The following is a 12,116-nucleotide window of genomic DNA, read 5'->3' on the forward strand; positions in this document are numbered from 1 at the left end:
TTAGTCCTTCTTCGCACGAAGCTGAGGCTAGCAGCTAAAGTTAACAGCCGGATGTGTTAAGTTTTTGAAAATATAAAAATGGAGTTCAATTTTATTCTTATAAAGTATTGGGGATTCATGGTATTTTGGAAAATTTTTATTTTCGGTTTTAACTAGCTTTTTTCAATGAGCGTTAGAACGTTTGGCTGATAATTCTGGCTGCAAATTTCAGCCTCGTTTTCCTCGCGATCTATTGATTTAGAATTCATGTGATAAGATTCAAATTTGCAATGTTTTGCAATGGGGTAGATATAATGTACTATATATTCGTTCAGGAAAAACTGCACCGCGTTAGTTTTTGAAAATGTCAGTGTTCTTAGTCGGCAAACTATTTCTTTTGCGTGAGGATATGTCACGCAGTTTGTTATGTAAAAGTTGTTGAAACTTTTGTGAAAAGAGATACCAATTTTTGAAATGGAAATTCGTTATAATTCTGTTTTCGATTTGAAAAATTTGAACTATCAAATTTTAAAATCTACATTCGCTCATGGCGTCGATGATCTAAAATTTCTTACGCGTTTTATGTAACGCAATAAGGAGAGACATGAGTATTTAAACGTAACACAAATTTCACGGACGTTTTATCATCGTCTGTCAATCTGTAGAAACGCGTTAATCATCCGAGATTGCGCGCTTCTACCTCGGGCTATAATCCGCATCTCTACGCGTCTGACTCTTACTGATACTTACTACTCGCTCGTGTCTGACCCACGCTTTACTTCACCACTGGCTGATGCCACGCCGGTTTTACTACTGCATATTATACTTAGAGGTTAGCGGTGCGTCCCACTAGACTAGCGGTGGCCACTAAGCCAAAAATGATCGATGTATCGATTTAAACGATTCTAAAAAAATTATCGAAATTCGTATTTTTTTTTGAACGGTGCATTTAAAACTAAAATTTTGTAAATTTTAGTATCTAGTCTTAATAGCGGTAAAAGTTTTTTCATAATTTATAGATTCGTTCGAAATATTTTTCAATTTCAGGTTACAAATGTTCATTCATTTTGCAATTATTATATCAAATAGGTACGTGGTGAGCAAGGCAATGATAATGATTATTTCTCTAATCATGTAAATTCGTCGTTCATGGGAGTTTAAAACAAAAACCGATTGTGAGGGACGGTAATCGAGTCGGTCGATTAATCGAGTTTGCCAAAAATAATCGATTATACCCGATTAAACGGGAAAAAAATAATCGATTTCATCGAAAATCACGAAATGATCGACCGCTGAATTGAGTAAAATTTTAGCGGAATGCACTTTTTAAAAAAATCATTGCTTAACAATTTTGGGATAGTTTCGAAATTCAATGGACCATAAAACGAGTCGAAAAATGTTTCAAGTAAAGTTATAAGTGAGCAAATTTTTTTTTTTTTTTTTTACAAAGTTTTGGTAAATTGTCGTTACTAACTTGAACCTCTGATTAAACAATTACAAGTAACGAAATCACGTCGTAAATCTTAAAAACACGACGCAGTCGACAGGTATTCGTGCTTTTTTTTACCACCGTCGCAAGTAAGCACTTGAATATGAAATGAAATGGATTTCAGAAAATAAATACGTTTCGTATTTTACGAGCTACGCATTGGCATGTATATATATACAAGAATACGTGTACGGCATGTTACGTCCATTATAAATGTTGCTCGATGGCGGTGTGATAAAAAAATCAATAAAAAAAAAAATAAATATATATGGAAAATAGCAGCTGACGATCTCAATTTTTCATCTCATTGCTTTTCTTCTTAATTCTCAAAATAAAAGCCCGTAGCCGCACTTCGACAAATAACCGGATTGATGGGTATTCACGCACGTGCGACGAACTTCAAGAGTGTGTAACTTTATGCCGCGATGAAACGGTTGAAAATTACATAACGGAGACAATTATTATTTGTACGAAGCTTCGGGCAGCGTGCAGTCGACGGTATGTAACGCGATCTCTTCGGTCATTGTTTCGTAATTTTGGTCGACCCAACACGAGCGTCTGGGCAAGAGACTCTCTGCAATTATATACCTACGACAATCTACACCGTCCAAATTGTTGACGACAATTATCTACAGGTGGTTGTGAATTACGCGAGACAAGTGGAAAAACAGAAGCAAATAATGGTGCGGAATGAGGAGGGAAAAAAAAAAAAAAAAAATTAACTAGGTCAGGTGCTGCCTGTATTAGAATCAACGGAGAACGCGTTTATCGATCGTCTATATAGGCTTCAGTACAAGGACCTTGGAACTGATCTAGGAAAGTCGATGCTGCATCTGCACCGACGGTCGGTAAAAAAAACTCTGTAGATCAATCGGAGCGGTGAAAAGTGTGCTGTCTCGATTTAATTGGGCATGATTTGTTTTATTCATTCTGATAGTCAGATTTCTCCGTCATTTTTCAAATCTTTTCATTCATTTGTTAATTATTTTTTACTTTGATTTTAAACGATAGGAAGTTGGAAAAAATTCAAAGTAGGTCGTGGATTTCGTTTCTATGAACTGTTCGTAATCGTTTATATTTTTTACACAAAAATGAAAAGCTATAACGAGAAAATGCAGAAATAGTAAGTCGCTGTTTTTTCTTTTTTCTTTTTTTTCTTTCTTTCCCTGTTGCCTCTTGTTTCCCTGTGACTGCAGTTGCGAGGGATTGCAAATGTAGCAAATTACTACCAATTGTATAGTAATTGCTTGTACCACATTTGCTTCCAATTTTAACGATGTTTAAACGTTGCTGTAAGGATACCAATTTAACTATAATTTCTTTCCAACCACAAGAATATTTTCAGAATGCAAATTACAAAGGTGGTTATACTTTTCACGATTTTTCGCAACTTCGTTATTCTAAAAAAAAAAAAAAAAAAAAAGAAGAAATAAAAAAAAAGAAAATAGAAAAGAAATTGAGCGATCAGATGCCTGAATGAAAAATGAATCGGTTAAACGCTTAAAACGAGATTTAATGGAACGTTGACAAGGAAGCTTTGAAAAAATGTTAATTAAAAGGGGGTGACCTTTCCGTCGATTGAGGAAGACGTTTTACGTCACATGTGAACTATAAATATTAAATGCCGGTATAAAAATGAACGGTTAGTCTTCGAAAGGCTTTCGAAATCGGTGAAGCTAAGCCCGGGTCTCTGCCCACCGATACCAGCTGTTTATGATCCCAGCCGACCGGTCCAACCTTGCGTAATGTTGTTACAGGCTAGCCGTAACGTCCGCTTGACGAACACCCAAAAATCGGCATATTACCTACTCACGTACCTACTCCTTAGGTTGCAACGGTGAAACACACTTTTATTTCAACCTTTTTCTAGTCGTGTTCTTTTTTTTTCCTCTCGTTTTGCTTCACCTGCATCCCGGGAGATGAGTGGATGATTAGGATCACGTAGGCATCGTTGATACATGAGACCGAGGTGTGTGTGTGTATATATATATATATATATATATATATATATATATGTATGTATGTATTATAATGTATGTATATAATACAAAATTACGTAGGCGGAGGTAAATTGAGAGAGCAAAGTTACGTGGATGGAAATTCGTTGGGAATTCAAGTAGATGTAGGATAACTGTCAATATATAATAATACAGATTGTTATTTGTGAGAAGGGCAAGTTTGAAAGTTATGGGTAGGAATAAATCGATGGGTGGGATAATTTATACGGTGTTCGCTCAGAGCATTTTATCGTAGGAATTCGAATGTAACAATTGGCATTCGTCTCATTGTTAGCTCGTGAAATCTTTATTCTTTTCATAAAATGACTGCGTGGGAATAGTGACTCGATATTGTACGGGGAATGTGAAAAAGGGGAGGATAAAAAAGGATTATGATACTTATTTTTGCAAAGAAAAACAATTTGACAAATATGCGATGACAAACAAATTTTATATCACATTTACGTATTTATATTGTAACTTTTATCCATAGGTGGACGTTTTTTCTCCATTTCACGATGCGTTACTGCAAAAGAATTGAAAAATTCTCGAAGTTACGAAAATTTTTGTTGTTATAACTTTGCATCTTATAGAATATATAATACATGAAATTGTTGACGAATTTCGTGAGTTGGGTATTTTTTTTTACTTGTGTGACGAATAAAAAAAAGAGAGGTATTTTTTTTTTTTTTTTACCCAAGATCGATTCATTAGGCAAAAAATCGTCTCTCACAACGTGAACGAGTGAATGAATCTGATGTGTAATTTCTCTACGAGTATTTTATAGCTGCTGTACCGGTTTGTAAATAAGTCTAAACGTATGCAAACGCTTCTTGTACCGTATATAATACTTTCCGACGGGTTATGAGAAACGGGGATTGCACGCGACGAAGTTTCGTTAAAAATGTTGAGGAAGCCGCAGCGCGCTACAAAAATTACTATCTGTAAAGATAAGTCTGAGTGACCCAGTCGTGCGGTGAGTAAAAGAAATTTGAAAATTCTTCGAGTCTCCTTAGTTTCGCAAGTATATACCTGTACTGTATGTACATGTATATTTAAACATATAAATATAAATATATATATATGTGTACAAAAGTAGCTGTATCGACGACAGAGGATGCATATAATATACAAGTTGAAAAACTTTCTCCTCATCGTCAATGGGACATCGCAACTGGTTATGTTTCTATTTCAATTCAAATTCCAATTTCTATGCGATTTCCGTATCCTCGCGTTTTTCATATACTCGTGTATATGTATATATGTATGTATAGGTATATATAGGCTTAGTAGTATACTCGCACAGAGCGAAAGCTAATTTCGGCTCAATTAATTAATGCTGGTGATCTATAGTGTAGCTTGAACCTTTGAGTGTCGTATAGTAGTAAGTATTCTTACTAAATATTTTATATAAATTTTTTTGTATATATTAAGAGAAATTTTCAACACATAATTATAATTTTTATAATTACAATTATGGGTGAAAATGATCAAACTCAGGTGTTTCTCTTAACAGATTTTAGTCTTTTTGGCTTTGTTTTAGTAGTCGCTGTAGAAATTTCTAAGCTTTACATATTTAAACAGAATTTTACTAATAGTCATTTATGGAGTGGAATAAAATAGATTTTGGTAAGTATTATTTGATGATGCGACAAATGTGCGTCAATAATTGCATACAGTTTTTTCGTTTTCCCAAATTTCTATTTAGGAATCGTGTCAACTCGCTCACTCGATCAGATTATTGACGAATAAATATCGACAAATTCTTACTATATAGTAAAAGAAAATCTCAGCAAATCCAAACTAAAACAAGCTAGCTTGTCAAGAATTTGAGAAAACGTTTGATATTTAGAATCTTCGAAATGATTAAACTCTATTTTCTAATGTGTTTTTTACGATTAGATGGAAGTTAGCGGCGTTACTGTAACAACAATGATCGTCGATTGTCTGAAATTTAATAAAACCGTGATAAATGAAATATAATCATATTTCGAAAAGTCAGCTTTTTAGTTGTTCGAAAATTGAACGGCATTAATGATTACTTAATGTGACTTTTGTCCAAATGTTTCGTTATGTAAACACGTTACGAACTTCAGCCTGAATTTGGCTGGTCGATCGGTATAGCGACTTTAAATTTCACGGCTGCAAAGTACACTCTCATGCAATTCATCCTACGCGTAATTTAGTCATTCGTGTAACACGTGGCGTGCCGATTCGTGCGTATAATCGGAATTCGTTATGTGAAATGAAATCATGTCATGCGATTTAAGTCTGCTCGATTTATGCTAATACAGTTGTTAAGACAATATCGATTTGCATATTCATTTACATACAGTCTAACTCTCACTCGACGCTTGATTAATTGCATAAGAAGGTTTTTTTAGCTCTCTAAGTATTACATGCTCGGGTGCTATTAGACTATGCTAAAGAAAGAAGATAAAAAATTAAGAAAGAAAAAAAACTAACGAACAAACTTCATCACGGATTATTATTTATCGCAATTAATTTTTATCAACGATAATCTTCGTCTATGCGCACTCACGACAGTATAAACGTTTCGTTTAGCTTCGATTTATTTATAGTCGGTACGATTACAGCAACCTGTTAAATAATCGTCAGTTTTTTTCCATTTTATTTCTTTGTTTTCTCTCTTTTCTTTTCATTTTTTTTTTTTTTTTCCATTCCGTTAACCTAAATTTTTTCTCGCTTCTGGTTTTAATCAAATTTGGACTTTGCGCAGAATCGTGAGATAATCTACCGTGAAACTTTCAACAGTGGGTTGCAACTGCGGTAGAATTATAGCTTCGGGCATTCTCTATTTTCAAGTGATTAAAATTGTGTATTGAAAAATGTCACTCATGTCCGAGGTTCCGCAACAATTATAGATCGATATTGTTTCAAATGATATTTTCACCTATGATATATTTCTCAGTAAGTTATCACGAATGAATGATTTCGGATTCTAGGAACTGTAGCAGACAGTTTTCTCGAATCTTGTGCAAAAATTTTTTTTTTTGTGGAATTGTTCAAATTCAATCGTTAGTTACAAACATCGTTTTTCACGTTTGGAAAAAAAAAAAACTAATGCTTGTATATTTCTTTAGAGATACACGTGAAACAGGGAATTGCAGTGAAAAATATTACTGTATTAAGAATTAAGCTCGATTTTAATCAATACGACAATAATGAAGAATTTCAGTTGAAATCTGAATGTTCGCTGATATACAGTCAATTCTTTGCACAAGGATATGATGATTTCTTCAAAGTTCCTTCTTTGAATAAAAGAAGAAAACGTATACGTATATAACGTAATTGTATGTACCAATGTCGTACTTGAAATTGGGAAAAAAGTTATTGAAAATTTACAGAAAAATGAGCATTAGATTTTTGACAAAGTTTGTGGACAAAAATCATGTTAAATCGTTATGAAAGATGATTAAATTTAAAATTTTGATGGATGTGATTGATTCACCGTAAAATTTATGGATATCATAAATTTGGTTGTTACCTATCCGGTAAAAAAGGATAGAAAAAAAAAAGAAAGAAAGAAAAGAAACGACTAGAGACCGGTAAACCAATACACGTGACTCTGAATTTTATGAATAATAATTATATACTCGAGTCGTGTTGATTGTACCTAATTATCAATTCATTTTTCTATAACGGTACGTAGGTACGACTAATTTGTGTCAACCGCTACGAAAGGTAGTAGAACACGAGCACATTTTCTTATGCCTAGATAACAGTCTGCAGCCAAAGAAAAGAAAACCCAAAAATGAACTTCTAGCTTAACATTCTTATTGAATACTCTTTACGAGAAGCAATTAGAAACGTGTTTTTTATATATAATAAATGATTTTATTGTGCACACATTGTAGAAATTTAAATGACGAGGGAATAAAAAAAAATTTAATAATGATAAAAAAATAAATTACTCGTCGAGATCTCGAGATGTCATCGACCGTTTGAACGAAAATTAAAAATCTGAAGAAGTAGAAGAGAGTGAGAAAGAGAGAGAGAGAGAGAGAGAGAGAGAGAGAGAGAGAGAAAAGAAACACGTTTAATTAAATCGACGACTCTCTCTGCGGTCGCGAATAGCGTGTGTAATATTCATTCTCCGTCCTTGCTTCGCGTTTTATAGAAAGTAAGAGGAAACCGACGAAATAAGCTCTGCGCTATGCTATACGCCAGTTGTATAACAAAATTTAGAATTTAAACAGTCGATTTATAAGGTAATTAAAAATTGAAATTCTTTCCGTCTCTCCATCTTTCCTTGTAAAATTCTACTTTGAATTGGCGTGTCACGAAAACGTCGTTAAAAAATAAATGACAGTGGACGAGATAACGACGTTTGAGAGGAAAGTATGAAGTATAAGGTACCTAAGTTGGAGGAAAATAAAGATTACACGATTTTTATCTTTTTTTTTTGCTTGACAGACGCGTACTTTTACGTGTAATTCGGCAGAAAATGGAAAAGCAAGGTGAAGAATAATCTTTTCAATTAATTTTCAGAATCAATTAATTTTCTATTTCTTAATTTTCAAAGATATCTTTCGTAGCCTGAAAATATGTTCGTTATACTAATTCGACAAATGATGAGCCTACGATTGTCGCGTAATAAAATTACCAAAAAAGTGTAAATTTTCGGCGGACCAACAGGTGTTAACTTTTCTTATCACATCATACAGACGTAATGAGTGAGGATTTACACGAAAATTTTAATGGCTGCATGCATCGGCTAATCGATCGATCTATCGATCGTTAGTCGCGATACGATCGGTGATTAAAAATCCTTACAAATTTCACACGTTTCTAAGATTATCCGGATTAGCCCTGAACCCCGGACTGAGTTACGGTTACGTGAGAAAGAAGAAGAAGACGACGACGACGAGCAAGAGGAGGAGGAGAAAGAAAATGATGATGAAGACGAGGATGACGATGACGAAGAATATACCTATATGACCAGATGCGAGCGAGGCTCGTGAATTCATCGAAAGAACTTGACGTCCTGATAAGGGGAGGGGAGAAGAATGTGAAAGTGGTCTACCCCGGGGCAATCGCCTCGCCATGTAGCACCCGACCCATCAATGGATCACAGAGGCTCTCATTCCTCTCAATTTTTCTCCTCAATATATACGTATTTCGGATAAAAACGAGGAAACGAGTCAAGGAAGAAGGAGATTTTTGGAAAACTTGTTGCTTATATTTCCTTTCCTTTTTTTTCTCTTTTCTTGGTTTTTAATTATTTTCTAATTTCTTTATATCTTTAATATTTCGATTCAATTTACATTTGGTGTGAATTTTTTATTTTTTTAGCGCCCCCCCCCCCCCCCCCCCCCTTCTCGTGCTTCTTTCTTGCTGTGCGGGTTGTTTTTCGCGATACGCGATTTTTCACGTCAATATCAAATTTACGGTAGGTGAGTTAATTCCGATAGAATTTAAACTATGTATAGGCTTGTTTATTGGTTATTTCAATAATTTCTGTGTTAATTGAATTCTTTATTTCTTACGCGTTTAAACGACGACAAAATATCGCTGGCCATCACTGCGGAAGCCTTTATACATGCTTGTATATGTGTAATACCTATGCGTAACATACACGCATATTATAGTAACATATATATATAAGTATTGAACCAGACTCTTTTCGAAAGTAGTTGAATTATTATTAATATAAAAGTAGTCATGCAACTTTTGCGGTAATATACGCTAATCTCGAAATCTACAGAGTGCAAAGTGTGCGGGTTACATCCTAATTTTGTGCAGTTATAACAAGTTGCATGTATATAAAATACAGTATGATGATGTTAAAGGATTGAGAAAATGGAGTGTCTACGTTACTGTAACTAATTGTAAAAAATGCACAATGAGAGCAATTCGATTAACTGTAATGAAGACTTATAAAAAAAATGAATAAAAAAAAAAAAAAAGAGAGATTAGGTATTTAACTTTAAACCGTATAATACGTATTCCTAAATTAGATGTAAAATTTCGAATCACGTATTGCAGAAGAGGATAAGGAATGAGAATAGGAACAAGCGATGTCTTAAGCGGCTTAACGTTTTTTTTTCCAGGTGTTTCAAAGCCATGATTATAAATAACTCGATCTCGAGAAATTAATCAATGCTGCGTCATGCCTGACCGTTAGTTAAAGAACTTCCGAACCTCGTTATGCATTCGGTATATATATAAGATCTATAATATCACTTGATATGCCTATATTTTTATAATTATAAAAGTCCGGTGAAATATTTTACGATTTGTCATAAATTTATTTATCCCGCCTTGGTATAAATAATAATCGGCATAGAGCTGAGCGACGCTTAAATACGAAACTTGTTTCGATCGCACACCTGGTGAGTCTTCAAATTTCCTTGCACGCGTGTGATATTTGGTAATATATTCAGGAGAAAGAATCTCGCCCATAAAGCTGTAATTCTCACCCTTGTGCAATAAAAGAAGAAAAAGAAAAAATAACTCACGTCAGAATGGAATCTGTTATCAACACTTTCCTCGCATGCATTCCGAAATATATTATTATAAATTATGACCAAATCTTTGATATTTTTTTATTTTTTTTCACCAGAATTTGCAAAATTTCGAAATATCGTAATTCAGACATACAAAGAAAATCCGAAGTTGAAGGATTTTGAGTTTTCAGAGGTTAACGTCTTTTTATTTATTTATTTATTTATTTATTTTTTCAAGTATTCTGACATCATCTTCAGCGAAGGTGTGGAAATGTAATTGAAAAAATATTCTCTGCAGATTCTATACGAGAAGATTAGACGCAAAAAATTCAATCAGTATACGGTTAGAAAAAAAAAATGTCGCAGCAGGTCCTCTAAGATTTTTGTATTGATTTGACAGTTTTTTAATGCATTACTGTGTAACGAAAAAAAAGGAAAAAATCACAAATTAACGTTGATACGACAACATGAAAGTTAAAGTTAAAAATAAAAAAATTGTGTCATATTTACTTACAGAAATGTAACAAATAACACAAATATAAAGTCGAAATACTGGGACATTATGTTTAGTAAAATTTTTCTAACAGTGTATAGGTACGTGTCGAAATAAAAGGACGAAAGTTGTTCAGTAAAGTATAAAAAGAAAAGAAGCAAGATGCATAATATCATCCCTGTATTTATAAATGGTGCGATATTTATACAAGTTTCCACAAGATTTTTTCTACAAGTATACAAACATACCGATATGTCATTCGGTTATTTTAATGAATGAACGTTACGGCATCCACGTCTATTATATGTCTGTCAAAAAAAAAAATATATATATATATATATATATATATATATATATATATATATATATATATAAACATGTAATTACAGTGATCGTGATCGCGGGATCTGCGTGTAAAGAAGTAAACGCACGAAGAGGAAGTGAGGTGGCTTCATTCAACCCAAAAACAAACATCGCATAAATTATAAAAATTGTTCGGTACAAAACGCGTCTCCACCCACGTATTTTGTTACACGTATAACCGAGTGTACCGACTGACGCATAACGCAACGTATGTATGTATGTACGAGAAAAAAAATGAAATGATAATTTGAATTTCGTCAGTGAGGGACGGTTTAACAAAAATAAACAAAAACTTGACGTTTAATCTGGGTGTGAGTATAAAATCTATAGATACAGGTGTGAGACGACTATATATATATACATATACATATATGTATGTATGTATGTTACAAGTTGGAAGGGTATATATTTATAATGAGAATGTAAATTTATTTTCACGTATATACAATTAATATATTATGCATATAGAGTCATTCACCGCGGTGTCTTGAATCGAGAAGAAGAAGAAGAAGAAGAAGAAGAAAAAGATAAGACTCAATTCACTTACACACTTTTAATTCACGAACGTTTGAAGCGTGCGTCGGCACGTTTGCCTCTACATTTGATTTTTCTGTTTTTTGTTTTTTTTCTTATTTCACTCAGAGATATTACACTCTCTACATATGGCGATGTGTATTAGCATAAAACCTGCGTTAACATCGCTCAATACGACCTCGAAAAAACTAACGGTTTTTGCCCTGGGATTGGATATATTACAGAGATTATAGCTGGGTGTGTATATATATATATATATATATAAGCAACATGGCTGTGCGGTGGCGGATGCTCGTTGAAACACCTGCCATGCCCTGGGCAAGATGCATTTTTCTCCCTTTTCTTTTACGTAGGCGTTTTTATATTTGATCCAGTTAGTTTTTTTATTGCACCCGTTTGATCAGATTATGAATTAGAATACGGTGATGATATAGATAGGATACTTGACAGGCATGTCGAAGGTATTTTTTATAGCGCATGTGACTTTTTGTTTACTTATTTTCTATATCCAATTTATACATATACCTATACACTAGGCGAAAAGCTGGCGTGACAAGAAATTAAACGTAAAATCAGGTTTTTTTTTGCACGATTCAAACGTAACCCTTAGCTTCCACATCTGTCCTGCCACACTGGGGTCAGATCGACCCTAAGACGTGAGGATGAAGTTAGTAACGTTAAATGGTTTTTTCTTTCTTTCTTTCTTTCTTTTGAATTTCAATGTTTGATGGTCATAGATCGGCTTTGGGTATAAAAAAAAGAAAAGAAAAAAGGGGGAAAAAACAATAAAA

At 33.7% G+C, this 12,116-nt stretch overlaps 1 protein-coding gene across 1 annotated transcript in view; it reads right to left on the reverse strand.

Annotated features, from left to right (window-relative positions):
- The window catches only part of LOC124416473 (all trans-polyprenyl-diphosphate synthase PDSS1), a 50,586-nt gene that overhangs the window by 10,736 nt on the left and 27,734 nt on the right, over positions 1 to 12,116 (reverse strand). The window lies entirely within an intron of this gene.

Source organism: Diprion similis, chromosome 1, assembly GCF_021155765.1.
Source record: "Diprion similis isolate iyDipSimi1 chromosome 1, iyDipSimi1.1, whole genome shotgun sequence".
Classification (NCBI taxonomy): domain Eukaryota; kingdom Metazoa; phylum Arthropoda; class Insecta; order Hymenoptera; family Diprionidae; genus Diprion; species Diprion similis.